This window comes from Macaca nemestrina, chromosome 1 (genome assembly GCF_043159975.1).
Source record: "Macaca nemestrina isolate mMacNem1 chromosome 1, mMacNem.hap1, whole genome shotgun sequence".
Taxonomy (NCBI): Eukaryota; Metazoa; Chordata; class Mammalia; order Primates; family Cercopithecidae; genus Macaca; species Macaca nemestrina.
Genome location: NC_092125.1, coordinates 65,990,126 through 66,009,338, shown reverse-complemented (window position 1 = coordinate 66,009,338; position 19,213 = coordinate 65,990,126). Strand labels below are relative to the sequence as shown.

The window sequence follows — 19,213 nt, the reverse complement described above, 5'->3', positions numbered from 1 at the left end:
AGATTGTGGACCCTGTCTAGCAGATGGAGTGAGCTCAGAGGACACTACAGGAACCAGGGCCAAGGCAAAGCCATGGTCGGGGCCATGGTCATGGCCCAGGGAGAATTCACAGTTTGGCTAGCAGCATCCCAGTTGTACAGCCACAAGGCAGCCCAGTTTGTAGTAGCAGAATAGGGTCCAATGTCAGCAGGCGAGGCTGTCCCAGTTACAGGCAGTCAGGTCAGAAGAGGTCCCAGCAGGAGTGCAGGGCTGGCAGGATTCAAGGTCAGGTAATCCAAAGTCACAAGGTTGCAAGCAGTAAAAGTTCAGGCTGGCTGGCAAGAGAGCCAAGGAGCTCCTGGAGGGAGCTGTCGCCCGGGCTGGGCTCCCCCTCCTGAATGAGGCCTTTCTTCTCAGGCTGCTCAGAGTGCCTGAGAGGAATACACCAGACCTCAGGCCGGGCTGGGGAGGGTGAACTGGAGACTTATCCTGGGCTGGAGCCAGAAGGAGCCTTCATGAATGTCTTGTCAAACTCTTCATTTGGTGGGTGAGGAAATCAAAGTTTAAATGAGAGGTTATTCAGCAAGTGGTAGAGCCAACGCTGAAATCAGGCACTGTAGAGTTTTTCCCACTTCCTCGTATTTTCTATCAAAAATGAAGAGGTAATGGGAATTGGGAGAATTATTGAATATGGGGGGAAAGGAGGAATTGAATATGGGGGAAAAGGAGGAATTCCAGGAGGACTGCACAGGCCTGGAAACTGGTAATATGGGTGATGGGAATTGGAAGGAAACTGCTTAGATGATAACTGAGATACTGACTCTAGAATGTAAATTCCATGATGACAAAATCTTTTTCATTTTAATTGAAGCATAACATACAGAAAAGTGCACAGAAGGCAAGGACTTAACGTTTTTTTACTGTGCTAAAAAACACGTAGCATAAAATTCTTCATCTTACCCATTTGTAATTGTACAATTCAGTTGTATTAAGTTCCTTCATAGTGTTGTGCAACCATCACCACCATCTGTCTCCAGGACTCTCTTCATCTTACATAACTGAACTCTGTACCCATTCAACTGCCTTTTCTTCTCCCCACAGCCCCTGGCAACCACCATTCTATTTTCTGTCTTTATGAATTTGGCTACTCTTAAAACTGCATGTAAGTGGAATTATATAGTATTTGTCTTTTTGGGACCGGTTTATTCCACTCAGCATAATGTCCTCAAGGTTCATCTGTGTTGTAGTATGTGTCAGAATTTCCTCCCTCTCAAGGATGAATAATATTCCACTGTATTTTGTTCATCGCTTCATCCATTGATGAACCCTTGGGATGAGGACTTTTACATGGCTTGCTCACCAGTGACTAGAACAGATCCTGGCTTTAAAAGTAACTCAACAGGTAATAGTTGAATGAATTTTAGTTATGTTGAACACAAGGTGATAGTGGGATACCCAAGTGGGCTGTCCAACAGGCATTCCTGGATGTCTCAGGACTAAAGGTTGGAATCGCCTTCGTGGGCAAGGGGTAAAGACAGTGGTGTGAAGTTGCTCCCAGGGACAGGGGTTGAACAGTAGGAGCAGGGGCCTGGGGCTAGCACAGGTGGGACCAGAGTCATGACAGATGCAGGAAAGGTGGTCTCAGGACAGTGGTACAGGCCAGAACATGAGATCAGAGGAAATGTATCCAGTACAGCCAGAGCTATTAAGTGCAAGGCAGTAATCAAGGCACTAGGACTAGCACCATGCATGAGGCAGAAGTAAAGATTCACCAACACAAATCGTTCTAAGGCCTCGTGGAAGTGGAAGTCTTGAACTTGAGTGTGGACTTGAAATACAATTGGACTCTGCACTATGAAGAGGAGAGAGAAGGACACCACAAGTGAGAAAGCATTGAGAAAAGGAGCTTGGTGGAAAGAATGGGAGGGTACAGGGCACGAAAGGAGACCAGAAAGATGAGGCAGTGGACTTGCAGGGGAAGTGGGAGACAGGGTCGGCACTTCTTTTATTTCCTTCCCTTTAAAGTTGATCAAGAGTTGACAGTTGGGAAGCTTGAGCAATCTACATCTAAACACTACATCTAATGTCACTCCTACTTAAAATTACTGGACACCAAAGAATCCCCAGGCGAGCTGATTACCCTGTATGTATGGTAGAATAGTCTAACATGGTTGCACGTGACAGATGCACTTGACTTAAATATGAGTGTGGCGATTTATCAGTCACATGCTGAAAAATCAAGAGCCTCTAAGTCAATTTAACCAGTATTCACTGGGCGGCAGCTGAGAGCCCTGCTTAACAGTGGATGCTGGGATAGAGAGACAAAAAGGTGAGATTAAGAAGTAAGAGTTGAGCCTGGGCTGTACCTAGACTTACCTGAGTTTTAGAGACCTTCCTTTCCACAGATATTGGACCGAAAACTGAGAAAGTGGATGCATTGTCTGCTCCCATCTTAGTCTCTGCAGCTTCCTACACAATTGCTGGGCTCCCAGTGCTCTGCTCTGGGGCCAGGCAAAAGTCTGTACTCTCATGCATACGCACTTCTGAAAAAGCGGCTTGGTAACTTCTTAGGTACACCCACGAGGTTGGCCCCAGATCTCAAGGAAATCCTCAGAAATGATTTTGAAAGATGATATCCAGCTAACTCCCCCAAATTCAGGATCCCTAGAAGCTATGTATCTCCAGGAGATTGCCTAGAGTATTCCTACAGGATGTAAATGAAGGATGCACGCACGTGGAGCATGAGTATTCTATACAGGGAACCAGTCAGATGCCACCCACCAGTGCCAGAACGAAGTCAGAGAGCATGGGGCCAGAGAGGCCAGAGACCCTACCTGCTTCTGAATAATGGGGTGTCCCTGCCAGAGCTAGGAAGTGTGAGGTATCACCCTACCAGCCTCCAGCTCTGAGGTGCTAAACGGGAATTCAGGACCCTAAAGGAAGCTTTGAGTCTCTGGGCTTGTGCCTGTTGTATCTCTGACACCACTATTTACCTCTGTCCCACAATAGGTTACCTTAGCATCCGGCTTAGCCTGATCTTAGCATCTAAGAGACCAGGTTTCAGCGAACCTTATGTATAAGCAATAATGTAGTGATGATGCTAACTTTAATAAAGTGTTTAGTGTGTCCTAGGTGCTGCTCTGTTTTCTATGTATTCACTCATTTAAACCTCACAGTAACTCTGAGATAACTGTTGTATTTGACAAATGAGGAAACTGAGTCACAGAAAGCTATAATATCTTTCCTGAGATCACTCAGCTAGTAATAAGCAGAGACAGAAAGTGGACCGGTCCTGCTCCGGAGCCTGCATTCTTAGGGAAACAGCTCCAGTGGGATGTGTAGGAGCCACCAGAGGCCAGAGCAGAGAGGTCAGCTGCCGACCAATCACACTCCTAGATCCAGTTTCTCCCTGTCAGAGCCAGCTGCCCCCACTGCTTCAGGGAGGGGACTGTGGCTCTGTTGTTTTACCCAGGTTTGCCAGGAGGATTAGCCTCTTCCTTGTGTCAAAACAAGCCAAGCAGGAAAAAAAACCAACAAACAACTCATAACTTGCAGCAGAAAAAGCCCTGCAGTCTCTCCAGCAGGAGGGGAGACCTCAGCTGGGGGGGCCTGAAGGTCCCAGCTTACGACCTGGTCTTACACATATATTGCTGAGAAGGGCCTTGAGGTCCCCTCGTTTCACAGTCAGGATGCTGAGGCCTGACTCACCATAATGCCCAGTCTCCACAGCAGCCTGCCTTCTCTGCTCTCTTGCTATACCCTGTGAAATTTAATAGTGTCCCAGGCTGCTCATGGGAAGCCTGGAGGCCTACAGTCTTTCCCTCAGTTCTGCTATGAGCTAGGTCTGGGATCTTGGGCCACTCCAGTTTCCCATATGTAGGAGAACAAACTTGAATTTGAGCAGAGTTTCCAAATAAATAAATAAATACGTATGTGTGTGTGTGTGTGTGTGTGTGTGTGTGTGTGTGTGTGTGTGTGTATTTTACTGCAGTGGAACACTTTCTTCAAATAAGGTATTAAGGATAGGTACAGAATGTGGAACAGTTAAAAGCAGAAGTATACATTTTCCAAAAAATGGAAAAAGGGTAGTCAGACTTCTCTATGAATTCCTCCCAGAGCCTGCAGGGTTTTGCTGCATGCACTCCTGCCCCTGGGGTTGCCTTTGTGCCGTCGTTCTTCAGAGCCCCCCTCAGCTTCCACCTTCTTCTTGGAGCATCTGCCTGCAGTGACTTCTGCTCCTTTCTGTTCCTGTTATATTTATTTATTAGCTTTTTCAATCACTGGCCTCCCCTATACTGCCTAGTGATGGGCTTAAAAAATTTATAACACAATATTTATATATATTGTGTATATAATTAGCATATACTTATATATTTACATATATGTGTATGTATGTATATGTATGTATACGCCACACATGCATACACATACACCCTTTAAAGAGAGACCATGTCTGTATGTCCCCCAGTGCCTGGTACATAATGGATCCCTAATAAAGATTTTTTTAAATTTTTTATTTGCTCACATGCTCTTGCTCAGATAATAAAGGTTTTTGATCATGGGGATTATCTTCCATGTCCTCCCACATATTTTGCCAGGTCAGTGCTCAGTAAATAGTAGTGTTAAGTGATTGTACAATATGGTTTATTTTGTTCCCATGAAGTCCTGGATTTGAATTTTGGTTCTGCCATATACTAGCTTTATGTCTATAGGAAATATACTTAATTTTTCTTATTTATAAGGTAGAAATGATAATGCTTCTATTCCACAGGTATTTATTGGGTGCCTGCTATATTCCAGGCACCATTCTAGGCGCTGGGAATTCTGCAGTTTATAAAACAGGCAGAAGTTCCTGTCCTCATGGAGTTTATATCCAGCCAGTTTTCAGGAAGAGCAGCACAGTGTTGCTGGAACAAGAGGAGGAGGAATGAGTCCCTTCTGCCTGGTCAGTGGTAGAACTGCAGCTTGGCTGGAGGCTGCCTCTGGTGGCCTGTATGGTGCCCAGGAACTCCCTGGGTAGTGTAGGATTTCTACTGTGAGATGAAGAGGAGAAAAGACCCCTTGGGTTGGACTGAAGGGACAGTGAGCTCCTCTGAGCCATATTGCTGTGCCTGACCCTGAGGCTGTACAATAATCCAGCGCCTGCAGTGGGAAGGAGGAACAGCACCAGATGGAGATGCCCCTGTCTAGAGACTGGGTCACAATGCCCCGTGCCCTCCTGCGATGTGAATGTGCCAGCATCCTGCTCCTGTTCCCCTGTGGTATAGTGAAGACTTGCCTGGCATGGACATAGAGGCATCCTGGGCTGTCAGGGATGCATGGAATCTTCTAGCCATGCCAACACTTACAGCCATGCAGGGACAGAAAAAATAAGCCATTCCAGACACCTCCGAGGTCCCTTCCTCAGCTTGTGCTAGAGGCAGGACGGTGGAGCTGCTGAGCCCTCAGTAGTATAGAGTTCAGTCCTCCGACTATGTGGCCTGGGGGAAACATAGATGTTGAGTGGATCTGCTGTGAATTTGAGTTTCCATCCCCTCACACTGTGACACTTGGCTGTTGCTCATGCACATCTCCCCTTCTGCTTGCCTCTTTCTTAGAAGGAAAGAGGGCAGCCTTGGGTGATTTTGTTGTTGTTGTTGTTGTTTGAGACAGAGTCTTGTTCTGTCACCCAGGCTGGAGTGCAGTGGTGCGATGTAGGCTCGCTGCAACTTCTGCCTCCCAGGTTCAAGCGATTCTCCTGCCTCAGCCTCCCAAGTAGCTAGGATTATAGGCACCCGCCATTGTGCCCAGCTAATTTTTGTATTTTTAGTAGAGACAGGGTTTCACCATGTTGGTCAGGCTGGTCTTGAACTCCTGACCTCAGGTCATCCACCCACCTTGGCCTCCCAGAGTGCTGGGATATACCTCCTGCTTTAAGTATATCTTCCATGTAGGAAGCATTCGCTTCCAGGATGGCCTCTTGGGGAAAGAGAGAGAAGCTGCCTTGGCTATGGCCATCCTGGATTTGGCTTCATCCGTGGCTGTGGCCATCTCTGACTGCCCTACTGGACTGTAGCACCCACTCCCGGAGATGCTCACTGTCCATAGAAGCCTGTCGCTTCCTTAGGGTGAGTCTGAGTAAGTTTTACTTGACCTTTGCTATGCTTCAGTTTCCTCATCTATAAAATGGTGCAGATAATAATCATACTTACCTGATAGGGTTATTGAAAGGATGAAAGCGAGCATGTAAAAGGCTGAAAAGAGTGTCTTGCTGATAGGAAGTGCTCTGTATCTGTTGTTCCTGTATTACTTTCACATTGGCGTGTTTGAGTTGCCCTATGACCACAAGCTCACTGTGGGCAGGATATATTTTAAGTATTTCTATAGTCTCAGTGCCCAGCCCAGTGCCTGGTACATGGTAGGTATTTAGAAAATGTGTTGAAATAGCTGTGACCTCTGGATTTAGGCTGAGCTGAGAGGGAGGACTCACCATACGCAGAAGCCCATAGAAAGGAGGCATATAGAAGGGGCAGTGAGGCAGGATCAGAAGGTATAGGACATGGGAGGATAGCGAATCCTGAGGCTGAAGGGGCAGATTGGAACCAGATGCTACAGGATGCTGAGGCTATGTGCTGGGGAGCCATGGGCAGCTTTAGAGCAGGGGAGGCATATGATGGTTCAGAATTTCAGAGAAGATACTGATGGCAATATCTAGACAGGATTGGAGAAGAGAGCCTGAAGCTAGCAGAGTGGCCAGTTGGGAGTCTGTTGGGAACACACAGCTGGGAGTCACAAGCTGCGTGGGCAGCAGCGTCCTATCTGCTGTCCTCCCCCTCCCTCCTTAGCGCCACAAGGATCCAGGCCAGCACGTTGTGACCTTCCCCCGTCCAGCCCTGACTGTTCCCAGCCCTGGTACTTGTCTATTTGCATCCTACTCATTCTGACACACCTTTCGTAGGTTGCCAGGTTACCGCAGCCCTGTGCTGTGTAAGTCCTTGTGCCTCAGCTTCTACGCCACTTAATTCCCCCCTCACTCTCCGCCCTCTGTGTGTGTGTGTGTTTATTATTTTTATCTTGAAGTGGGAAACAGGGAGGCTCCTGGAAGTAGGCCATGCCCTTTTATGTGGTCTTCTCATCAAGGACATGCATGTTCCCAAGCCCCGGGAGCAGAGACCCAGAGCCCTGGGAAGGAGTGGTGGTTGCTGCAGAATGCAGAGAAAACACAGACCCCTGCCCTTGGGAGCCACAGCTGTGCTCAGGCTGGCACGGGGCACAGGCTGGCGGCCATTTTATTTGTGTCTACAGACTGCAGCTCCGACCCTTCCTCTCTCTTCCTTTTGAGTCCTGGAATGTGTTTCTCAGGGTTGGACACTGCTTCCTTCTAGTTGCTGTGGTTGGGAGCTTGGCTTTGTCCTGTGATTCTTGTCTTTGTCCTGTGATTCTTGCCCGTAGCTGTTTGTGAGGTACAGTGGCTGGGATATCAGGAAGTTGCTCCTAGTCAACCTGTATTAAGTACTTACTACATACAGTTTTGTATCTCATGTCCACTATAATAGGCACACAGCGAGTTAAGGAGATGCTATAATCCCTGCCTGGACAGTGGAGAGTAATAAAAATCACAGCCATTTATTGAGTGTTTACTATGTGTTGGGCATCATGCTAAGTACTTTGCATACATTATCTTATTTAATCCCCACGGTAACTATGTGTCATGCTTGTTAGTAGCGCTACTTTAGTGATACAAGATGATGTTAATTAACTTGCCTCAGGTCACACAGCCAGTGTGAGTCTTTCTGACTCCCACATTCCCACTCTCCCACTCTCAATGCCAATGCTGTGTTTTCTCTCAACCGGTAGGTACCCAAAAGACAGGATTTAGCCTTTGGGAGTCCTGGGTTCAATTTGTTACTCTGCTGCTTACTGGCTAAGTGATCCTGGCTGAGTCTCCTAGCTTTCCTCATGTTCTCCTCCGTAAAATGGGAATAATTGCATATACTTCACTAGGCTTTGATGGGGAATGAAGTAAGTTAATTTGTTACAAAAGCACTTTGTAAGCTAGAAGGGGTTAAAACTTACATTCCACCTCATTTAAATGAGTCAGTAGTAAAAACTTGTTTAAAAAATACTTATGTACAAAAAAGTCACATGTATTGGGCCTTTTTCTTTTCCTAAGGAAACCTGGTTAGCCCCGCCTTTTATGCCAGGGATGGTCAAGTGTGACAATGGAGAGTAGTTCATCTGCCAAGGACAGGCATTGGGAGGAGGTCTCGTCAGAGGGGAGAGGATGTCATCCGCATGTACAGCACAGCGGTTAAGAGACAGGGCTCTGAGTCTAGTTACCAGCTGTGCCTCCTCATATAGGCTCCCCAGTTCCTATCCGTGGAGTGGAAGTGACAACAGTGCCAGCTTCATCCCACTGTCGTGGAATGCTGAATGAGCTATGAGGCAGCACGGGGCCAATCACCAGGCCTGACAACATGGCAGGTTTGTGGAATGTGGAAGTTGATGTTCGTGATGAGGAGGATGCTACCTGGGCAGATAAAGGCAAGGGACATGCTAATTGGGGGCCTTGGCCTTATTTGAAGGCTCTCCCAGAGGGGGACAAGGAGAACATACAGGTCTGGTGGGACTGAGGGCTGAGATCCCAGGGCAGCCTTGGGAGGAAGCCAGAGCCCTGTAAACGGGCTCTCAGCCAGATGGAGGGTCTAGTTCTATTCCTCGTCTCCCAAAGCTGGGGGTCAGTGGTGGTCAGGGCTGTGGGGCCCAACAAGGACTACAGGGAGGTAGCCTCTGTCCCTGGTCCTTCTGTAGGCCCCAGCGAGATGGCTGAGTCCTGGAGGCCAGCTGGCCAGCTTCCATTCTGTGCCTGAGCAGGTTACAAATCACCGGGAGGAGGGACGCATTCCACGGTGAAGCTCAACTTTATCATCTTGGCCAAGGAGCAAAGTTTACTCAGAAAGAGTTCCTGCCATTTTTTAACTTGTTACTTGGTTCTGCATGTGAGACAGAAAAAGGAGACGGGGGAGCCAAGTGTTGGGATGGGTATGGGAAGGAGGTTAAATGTTGAGATTGGCTTGCTGGAACACATTTCTTATACAAAGGTATGACGACTCTGGGGATAGCCTACAGGTAGGCAGGAAGTGGCCAGTCAGTTGTATCTCAGCGTTGTATGATTCCAAAAATGAGGGGTAAGCTTGGTATTTCGAATGTTCAGAAGTAGGCCTTACAGAAGTTGTGCTGTGTTTCCTTCCTGTGTTCATCGGCCTATTTGCCCAGCGGACGGTTACTGAACGTGGATGTGCGCCATGTGGTAGTGTAAAGGGCTGGAAGACGCAGTCCAGGCCCGTGAGAAGCTTCCTAGCAGTGAGGCTGTTTTATAACTGTTCCCAAATCATGTTAGCTCTGGAAGCTATTTCAGGAACGCCTTTGGTTATAAACCGTATCTTATATTTAATTTTGATTCTCTTTTCCCTCCTGTCCTGGATTCAGTAGCAGCATCCACACTGTGTGCCTGGCTGTGTCGTAGGTGTTGGAAGTACTTAGAAGAATTAGGAGGTATTTGGTAAAAGCTTGTTAATTAACTAGAGTGGGGACCTAGAACCATCTCCAAAGAACTTTTGACTTTCTCTTGTGCAGTCAAGACTTTTCATGTCTCAAAAGGACCCTGAGCTTCCGTCTGGAGTGCATCAGAATCTGTGAAATGCCTGGAGCTAGGCCGTAACGTAGAGGGTTTGTCCCCCTCTTTTCCTTGGTTGGTGTATGTTCTTAATAACAGAGTTTTAGCCCACCGCAGGAGGCACCTGAAGGCATGCAAAGCTCCACCTCTCCACCTACCTCCTAGGGCCCTGAGTGGCACTCCTCTGCTCCTTTCCTTTCTTCTTCTGTTACCGTATCAGGTAAGGCCACTTTCTACCCTTAGTTGAAATTTACAGTTGGTAGCCATGGGGAACCATTAGAGTCTCTGGTCTTTGATTCCCTGGGAGAGGGTGGGTCTGACAGTGGCCTTCCCACCTGTGTGATGGGACAGCTGATTTCTGTCTCCTTTGTTCTCAGCCTCACATGGGGTCACAGGGAAAAGGAAAACACATAAAAGATCCCCAGGGCTCAGATTTGGGGTTGCACTGTTTTTAGTCCAGAGCCAGCTGTCCTTGGCATCCGTCAGGCAGAGGGGTGAGGTGATTGCTGGTGTTTGTGACACCACAGGTTGAGTGTCCCTTTGATATTTGCTTGGGGACCCTTTCCAGAAGCTGCAGTTACAAGAGCACATTCTTGTTTGATACATTTAGATCAAAGGAAGGAGAGTAGGAGAAACCTCAGAGGACCTGTGTGGGTGGGCAGGGAAGGGATTAATATCAAGTGAGCCCGTTTCCAGTCTGTTTGTTGGGGATTTAGGGGTCGTCATGTTGACAGGCCTAATCTAGTCCAATCAGCCAATCAGCAAGTATTGATTGAGTGCTGCTAGAAGTATCGCTTTAGGAAGAATGAAAAAAGAATTTTGAAGCTTGCCTGGACCCTTTCTTTAAAAAGTTCAGACTCTAATTGGAGGCACCAGATGAGCCACGTGTGACATGAGAAATAACAGCATATTATCATGGCTCTAAATTGTAACAAGGGGTTAAAGTGTTGGCATTTGGAGAAGGAAGAACAATTGTGGCAAACGTGGGGCCTGCAGGATTGCTGTCTATCTCATCTGGGAAAGAGTGAAAGATATAGGTAGAGATATTGCTTAGTCTAGTAGAGACCATGGGTCTCGGACTCTTGTCCAATATCAAGAGTACCAAAGCACCGAGAACTTGCTGGAGTTTGGCCACGTGGAAAGAATCCATCCAGCTAGCGCTCAAAAAAAGGAGCAGGTGAGTGTTGTGATTGATTCCCAGCTAAGGGAAATTGAGCAGATTAATGGAGATAATATATGTGAAATGGCTTAGTGTGTGTCATACAGAAATAATTCAACAAAGGTTTATTGGCAGATTCCTAAGCTCAAGAATGAGAGGGCCTGAAGAAGGCACATAGCAAGGTTTTAATTATTGTGTGTATGGGAGGGCTGGGTTGGAAGTGGAGGGGCAGGGGCAGCTGCAGGGGCGGCCTAAGCAAGACAGGGAGTGAGGACTCCTGAGGGAGGAAGAAGGTTCTGTGGGAGATCAGAGCCGGCTGTCCTTTGGCCTTCTCAGGCCACTTTTGGAGGGATGCTCCGGTTCCTGATCTCAATTAGGAGGGAAAATGTCAAACTAGTTCAAGTACAGAGCAGAGCTGATAAGACTGTGTGCCCCAGAGAGGTAGAGGTAGAGACTGTGTGCCTTGGTGAGAGGGGGTTTGCTAGGTACAGTATTGTGTGTTTAAAGCACTGTCAAGTGATGTGGGTGTCAGACTTACCCTGTGCTACCTCAGGGGCAGCCCTGGGGCCAGTGGGCAGCTGTGACAGGGAGGCAGATGTTGGTGCTGGGAGCTGGATACCTGTCTTGCTTTATGAGCTGTGAAGGATGTGAGGGAGAGAAGATGGGTGACCCTGTCAGGTCACCAGCTCCTTCCATGGGTCCGATAGTGTTTATACATGAGCGAATGGCTGCCATGCAGGGATGGATGCTAATAATGAAAACAGTAGCCATAACTTCCCTTACTGAATACTAGTTGGGTACCAGGCACTGTTGCTAAGTGCTTTACTGGAATAGACTCTAATCTTCACAGCAACACTGTGAAGAGGTATGATGAGCTTATCAGCCCTACTTTATAGATGAGAGAATTTAGGCAAGACATGGAATAACCCACCCCAAATCCCACACCTTGGACACTAACCCAAGGCGGACTCTTGTTGTCTCGGTAGAAGGTGAGGCCAGATGACATCGAGGGTGTCTTACACCCCCAGGGTTCTAAGGCCCTGTCTTGTGGCTCATCCTGGGCTGTTTGGATGGGATTGAGAGAGTCTGTGGGTTTGGGGCAGGAACAGTGGTTACAACTCTCGGGATGACCTGACTGTGGATACTGGTGCTGCCCTCGAGGTCAGTGATAGGGCTCCGTGAACAGGGTTCAGGCTCTTAGGAAAGGGCCTCTCTAGGGAAGTGGGCTGGGGCTTCCCAGCTATCTCAGCATCTCAGTTCCTCCTGTCCTCCTTCCTCTACCCTTATGGTGACTTAGGGCTCTCAGAAGCTCCAGTGGTAATTTTTTCATGTCAGCATACCCAGAAACTTACATATATATTTTTTGAGACAGTCTCACTCTGTTACCCAGGCTGGAGTACAGTGGCATAGTCTTGGCTCACTGCAGTCTCTACCTCCCAGGTTCAAGCGATTCTCCTGCCTCAGCCTCCCAAGTAGCTGGGATTACAGGCGTGTGCCACCATGCTCAGCTAACTTTTGTATTTTTAGTAGAGACAGGATTTCACCATGTCGGTCAGGCTGGTCTTGAACTCCTGGCCTCAAGTGATTTGCCTGCCTTCGCTTCTTTTGGCCTCCCAAAGTGCTGGAATTACAGGCGTGAGCCACTGCACCTGGCCCCAGAAACTTCCTGATTGTGTCATGAGTGCACTCAGCCTGTAGGTCTCTCCTCAACCCCCACTTAGCTCTGCCTCCCAAGAAAGGTGTAGAGCAAGTGATGTCCAAGTGCCTGGGCCTCCAGGGCCAGCAGGACTAGAGCTGTCTTGTTTAGGGGGCCAGGGTGGGATTAAGGAGCCAGCTCTCCTCCTAGCGTCTTGCTTTCCTAGTTTACCAACCTCTGCTGACCAAGGGAGTTCCTGCCAGCCAAGGGCGGAGCTCCTTAAAAAGTGCCTCGCACTGTACCTGACACATGGACCCCACATTTTTTTTTTAAATAAATCAATGGCCGTTCTTTCTGTTGGACCTGCCTGCTTTCTAAATACTCACCGTGGCCTGTGAAGGTTTTGAAGTTTTCAGAGGGAGAGTGACGGGGTGCTCTTCTCACCTCCAAAGTATATATTGTTGCAGAAATCATCTAAGTATGATCTTCTGTCTTCCAAGGCAGAGCTGTTGTTGCTGTGCTGCTTTTGGACATAGAACTGAGGCCAATGTCAAATCTTAGCCTGAGAATAATGGCTGTCCAGTGGTCCCAGGGAGTTTCAGAGAGCTGAACCCTCTAAAAGAGTGTAATTCCAACACCTACCTTCAGTAAATAAACCACAGGACTGCCTCCCACCCGCAAAGATTCTGGTCAGCACCCCCTCCCAGTGCAGAGGAAGTATTCACATCATCAAAGGTTTTGTGGAACCTTACTTTTGGTGTGGTTTCATATTGTGAAAACAATATGAAAATGTATCCCAAATATTAACTGTTATGTTTTAGACAGTCCCCAGCTCCTCTCCCACCCCTGAATGAGAGCCTTGGCCCTGGAAGGTTTGTCCCTGCTCCTGCCTAGGCTGGCACTTTGCTGAAAGCTCGGACCTGCACCCAGGCCATGCACAATGGCCCCGGTCTCTTTCCTCCTCTGTCCTAGGCTGCAGGTACAGACGTGCCCCTGCTTGGGGGATAAGGCAGTATGGAAATGAAAGTTCAAGTCAGAAGTGTTTGGGGAATCCCCTGCCCCACTTGTGTTTATGATTCCTGCTGTCTAGATCTGACTCAGTTAAGCAGAGCAGAAGTTTGTTCTGAGGCAGGAAAGAGACTCCATTTTTAAGTCACATGGTGCTAAACCCATGTGGTCACACAGAGGTCAGCACAGCCCCATAAGTCATCAGAGGCCTAGGTTCTTCACACCCTAGAGACATCTCCTCCTGCCCACAAGAGCAGCAGCAGCAGCATCTGAGGGCACCAGCCTGTGCCTGGAGGGAGTTTGGCCAAGACCCCCCAATCCCATCCACATCTGGCGTGTGACATAGGCTACAGGTTCCACTGTTGAGGAATGGAGTAATGTTCTCCTCAAGTCCCTCTCACATGGCCCAACCATACTCTATCTCTCTGGAAATTATTTCCATCCATTGGCAGGGCCAAGAGCACCCAGCCAAGAGGCACATTGGGTTACTCCCTCAGTCCCAAGAAGACTTTGTCCCCCTGTATTTTAGGCAGCAGGAGCTGTGACCAGTGGTTAGCAGAGTGGCCATGTTCACTGAGCCGCAGTCCATGGTCAGGATAGCAGGTGCCAGTGCCATTGCCAGTCTGGGTTTTGTTTATGGCTGAGTTGTGAGCCCTCTGGGGTGAGAGTTTAGATTTAATGATTAGCAGCCTAAGACAAGGTAGATGTTTTGGCCTCTTTCACTTTCCCAGGAGGTGATGGGAGCCAGTTTGGGCAGGATGTTTTGGAGCCTGGATTTCTGGCCTGAGAGACAGACTGTGTCTGCCCAGGAAAAAGCATCTACTTACAAACAGAGCATCCTAGTCACAATATCTGCCATTGCAGGCCTGACTTTCCCCCATGCAAACATGCCCCTCTCTATTCAGCCCTTGGGCGTATTTCACACGGGAGTCCCTGTTGGTGCTGGGGTTCACTTCCATTTGTGCTGTGAATTCAGCACTCAACTTGGCCTTTGCTTGTCTTCCTTTACCCTGCGGGCTCGGGGAGCCCCACGTTCTTGGCCAGCATCTGCCAGGCCACTCACTCTCTGCTGCCTGGCTCTGGCTCCCCGTCTGTGGCGGCATTCTGAGTGTGTGTCTGCATTTCACCTCTGCCAGCACCTACCCTCCAGCACAGGCTGTCCCCAGCCCTTGCCTCTCGGATTTTCACTTGGCACCAGGCACTGCATTGTGTCCTTGGAGTGTTCGTTGTCACTGCTGGGCCTTGTTTCGCTTCAGCTCAGTGACTCAGGTAGAAGTGCCACGGTCTCTTGGGTTGGGGGAAAGCTCCTCAGTGTCTCTGGGGTAGTTCTTCCAGGAGACTGGCACAGTGTGGTCTTCATGGCTGAGGGCTTACCACGCCGCGATTGCTATTGTTGATCTGCAACTATTAATGGCACTGCTCCTTAGGAGCCTTTTCCCCATGAATGCCATCAGACTTCTACTCTACGAGTACCATTTCTGTCCCCACTCAACCATCGAGCACATTCTCATACTTTTTGATTATATATGCTTAGATTTGTGTGTTTTTGTTTCTTCTTGAAGTTGCTTGATGTTGGAATTTCATCTCTTCCTTACCAGGTATTGAACTATCCCAGTAATTTAGCTTTTACTTGGCTTCTCCAACCTTTTTTCTCTAAGCTCCTTATCTGTCTTGGGCCTACCACTTGAACACACTTGATCTTGTCTACTTACCTTGTCAATATGGAGCTAGGTATGGTTGTGTCTGGTTAGTACTTGGATGGAAGACCTGAGAATGCTAGGTATTCTAAGTCTTTTGAGGTGTTGGTAGGCTTTTTCTTATACCAAATGAAAAATCTTTATGTCGCCATTGTCATTCTCATCATCACAGTGAAGGCTGGGATTAATTGAACACTTATTTTGTGTTGGCTTACTTCTGAATTGTAAGCCAACTTGTGCTGAATTACTTCTGTATCTCATATCCTCTCCAAGAAAATTCCTATGAAGTATAGATGAAGCTGAAACTAGGAACTTAGAAAGGTTAAGTAAGTTGTTCAGGTTTATATAATTAGTCAAGAGGCTGCACTAGAATTTAGATTCAAATCTATCTCATTTTAGAGTTAGAGTTTTTAACCACTATATGTAATATTTTTGTTTGGTAGTAAGTACTCTATAAATGTTGGTTGAATGGCAAGATTGCTCTAACAGTCCACCTGTTCTTCATGGTGTCACTAATGATGATGATGATAGCACACAGCATTTTTTGAACGCTTGCAGTGGTAAGCTCTGTACTAAAAGATATGCATCAGTTAACCCATTTAATCTTACAGCTCAATGAGAAAGATTACCCCCATTTTGCTGATTAGGAAACTGAGGCCAGAAAGGCCAAGGTAACTTGCCCAAGGTGACACAGCTGAATAGTATTCGGGGAATTGGATGCAAGCTGTCTCCTAAACTGTGTGAGTCTGTACTCTTTTTTTTTTTTTTTTTTTTTTTTGAGACGGAGTCTGGCTCTGTCGCCCAGGCTGGAGTGCAGTGGCGCCATCTTGGCTCACTGCAAGCTCTGCCTCCTGGTTCACGCCATTCTCCTGCCTCAGCCTCCTGAGTAACTGGGACTACAGGCGCCCGCCACCATATCTGGCTAATTTTTCTATTTTTAGTAGAGACGGGGTTTCACCGTGTTAGCCAGGATGGTCTTGATCTCCTGACCTTGTGATCCGCCTGCCTCGGCCTCCCAAAGTGCTGGGATTACAGGCATGAGCCACCATGCCTGGCCGAGTCTGTACTCTTAATCACTATGTTGCTCTCCACAAAAAAATAAGGCTGATTTTTATTTTTCTGTGCATTTCTTCTTGCTGTCCCCTTCCTTAGCTTGTGATGCTATTTCTTTACCAATTCTTGCTCATCCTATTCATTCTGAGAAGCCCAGGCTAGAGTTCTCTTCTCAGACTATGGATATCCACATCGAGCTGGCTTCTCACAATTGGCCCCTCAGTTTATATTTTCCTAAACTTTACTTGTAGACATGTTAAAATCACCAGATTTACAATTAGTGATCTACACTGTAATAACAGACCTATTTGTCTGTCTTATTTCTACCAAAGATATGGAACAGGGAGCTCAGAAACAGACCTATATGTATCTGGACACCTGATTTATGATGAAAAGGGCACTGCTGGGCAGTGGGGAATGGATGGTTATTTTAATAAACAGTGCTGGTTCAACTGGATATCCACAGGAAAGAAATGAATCTTGATCATATACAAAAATAAATTCCAGAGCGATCATCAATCTAAATGTTAAAATTAAAACAAAACAAAACTTCATCTACAAGATAACATAGAATATCTTTATAACTTTGGGGTATCTTTATAACTTTGGGGTAGCCATACATTTCTTAAGACACAGAAAACACTAACTCTAAGGGAAAAGATTGGTAAGTTGGATGTCATTAAAATGAGGAACTTCTGATCATCAAATGACATCAATAAAAGAGAGTGAAGGCAATCAGAGAGGAGAAGATATACTCAGTACCTATACCTGGCAAGTGGATTCATATCCAGAATATATAAATAATTCCAACAAATCTATCAGTAAAAGAATCTCTTCCCCCAACTAGACAGAAAAAAGTTCCATACTTAACAATTGTGAGTTGTATGCAGTTTTCTTCTCCCAGTGCCAGGTTCTAACCAATATGTCCTGGATCACTGGCACAGCCTGGTGGCTGGCCTTGGGAACTGACTGATCTGGTGGCTCTTGGCATTCTTTTGTGTTTGTACTGTGGGCCCTTCCTTTCCCATGTGCTTTTTCACTTGCTATTGGTTTGGCCACAAGAGGCTCCTGTCTCATGAATGCCTGTGTCTCTTCCTCTTTTCCTTTGGCTTGTTAACTTTTGATCAGCTATTTCAAGAATATTTCTCTCTGGCTTCTTCCCCCTGCCCTTCCTTTTTAATTTCCCTTTTTGTACCTTCTTGTTTAGCCTAAAAACTTCTGGTTGTAAAAACCATCCTAAAATGTCTCCAAGTCTTTGGGGGAGTAGGCTTGTTCTCTGGGGCTCCAGAGGCAGAGTGGAGACCTGAAGGCTAGTATTTCCTTGCAGAGAGATTTCATCTGAGTTGTGTTCTACTTGTCTGAGCCCTCCAAAGGTGTGGTGGGAGTTACTGAATCAAGTGGGGGCTAGACCATGACTTGGTCACGGGAGTGTTTGTGGAGGGTACTGTGCCTTGGATGGGCAGCTGGATTATGATAAGCCCTTCCAATCTTATCACCAAAGCCCTGGATGGACCTTTTGTGGATGTCCAGAGAAGCGCTCTCAACTGGGAGACACAGCCAGTATATCAGCATGACTTTTCTGCCTGGCTGGCAGGTCAGGATGCACACATATTATTAGTACTTCAGTTAAATCACATATACTTGGAAGTCATTTTGATACACCTCTCCACCTGCAGCCCTCAGGGTAGGGCTAGTTGACAGCCATTTACCAGAAGGTTTAAATTTTCCTCTATGCTTATTATTTTCCTCAAATGGCAGATGTGTGAGGTAAAGTTTTCCTCTTTGGGTATGTTCTTTATTTTATTTAATTCTTCACTCTGGCAATGCTTGCTCTTTTTTTTCATTGCAAATGTATTGTATTTTAGACACATTTACAACCAGGAGAACAAACTGGAAGCTCTGTAGGTATGTTCTGACCGTTAAAATATCTTGACAGTGTTAAAAAAAAAAATTAGGAGTTTAACATAAAGCTAGTTTTCTACCTTGCCCTGAAAACCTGGATGATCTGGACTCTTTGGGTCTCTATTCCCAGATGGTCCCCAGGAAGCAGAGCTGGGAGGGTGGCCCATCGAGAGTGGCGGGGTCCTTCCAATGGGCACATCCGCCCCCCCACCACCCCCCCGCCCAGGCCACTGCACTCCTTCGTTACCTGCCTGGCCCCTGAAGACACTGGAGTTGATGACTTCTTGGAGTGGATAAAATGGGCTTTTGTGAGCTAGCCTGAGAACCAAGCAGTATGTTTGATATTATTTTATTGCAAAAGTGGATCTCAGCTTTTAAAGTAAGCAGATGTTTTAAATATCAGCAATGCAAATTTGGGAATACTTAGCCTCAGCTGGAATATGTGTGTTCTCCATGATGGCCTGTATTTGATGCTTTTCCTGTACTGTATATTGGCTTAGCACTTAGTAGGTACTTAATAAATGATTTACCTCAGGGGGTAGCCAAGTGCCTGTTGTTCGCCAGCTCCTAGGGAGTGAACAGAAATGCCATCTTGCTGTGGACTGGGCCTGTCAGTTCCGCCTGAGACTGGATCGCTGCAGATTTATCTAGAACATCCACTCTAGCTCTAGCTAACAGAAATTGGAATGTTTCCTCTGCACAGCTTCCCTGTCTGGAGAGCGAGATAAAGACCTAGACCCCGTCAAGTCGGACCTAAAGAGGAAACAGGACAGGGAGGCCGGCATGAAGCCGGCATGAAGACATGAAGACTGCTTTTCCGGCTGTTGCCTGCCGAACTGGAGTTTGTGGCCGGTACACAGTGCTTGCATTCCACACCCTGAACAAGGGCGGGTCAAAGTTCAGCTCATTCCGTTTAAAGAAAAAAATTCTTTGTCTTTGACATTTCGAAGTTTTGACCCAGATCAGTCAGAGGCCACGGAATGCTCATGAAGTCTGGAGAGTTTGTTTAGTTCCTGAGCCCGGTAGCTGCCGAGGAGCCAAAGAGAGCCGGCGACCTGTTGGGCTTGAGCTGAAGCCTTGCCTTTTCAAGTTTGCGCTGGCCCGGCCTTCCCAGGCCTCCAAGG

General features: G+C 47.2%; 1 long non-coding RNA gene across 3 annotated transcripts in view; it reads left to right on the top strand.

Moving 5' to 3' along the window:
- The window catches only part of LOC105484879 (uncharacterized), a 67,423-nt gene that overhangs the window by 23,067 nt on the left and 25,143 nt on the right, over positions 1-19,213 (top strand). Inside the window, exon 3 of one of the 3 annotated variants that reach the window (XR_011613513.1) lies at positions 18,220-19,213. The exons of 1 other annotated variant lie outside the window; for it this stretch is intronic. This is a non-coding gene — a long non-coding RNA (uncharacterized lncRNA). One more of the 3 variants, XR_011613508.1, reaches the window with a different exon arrangement.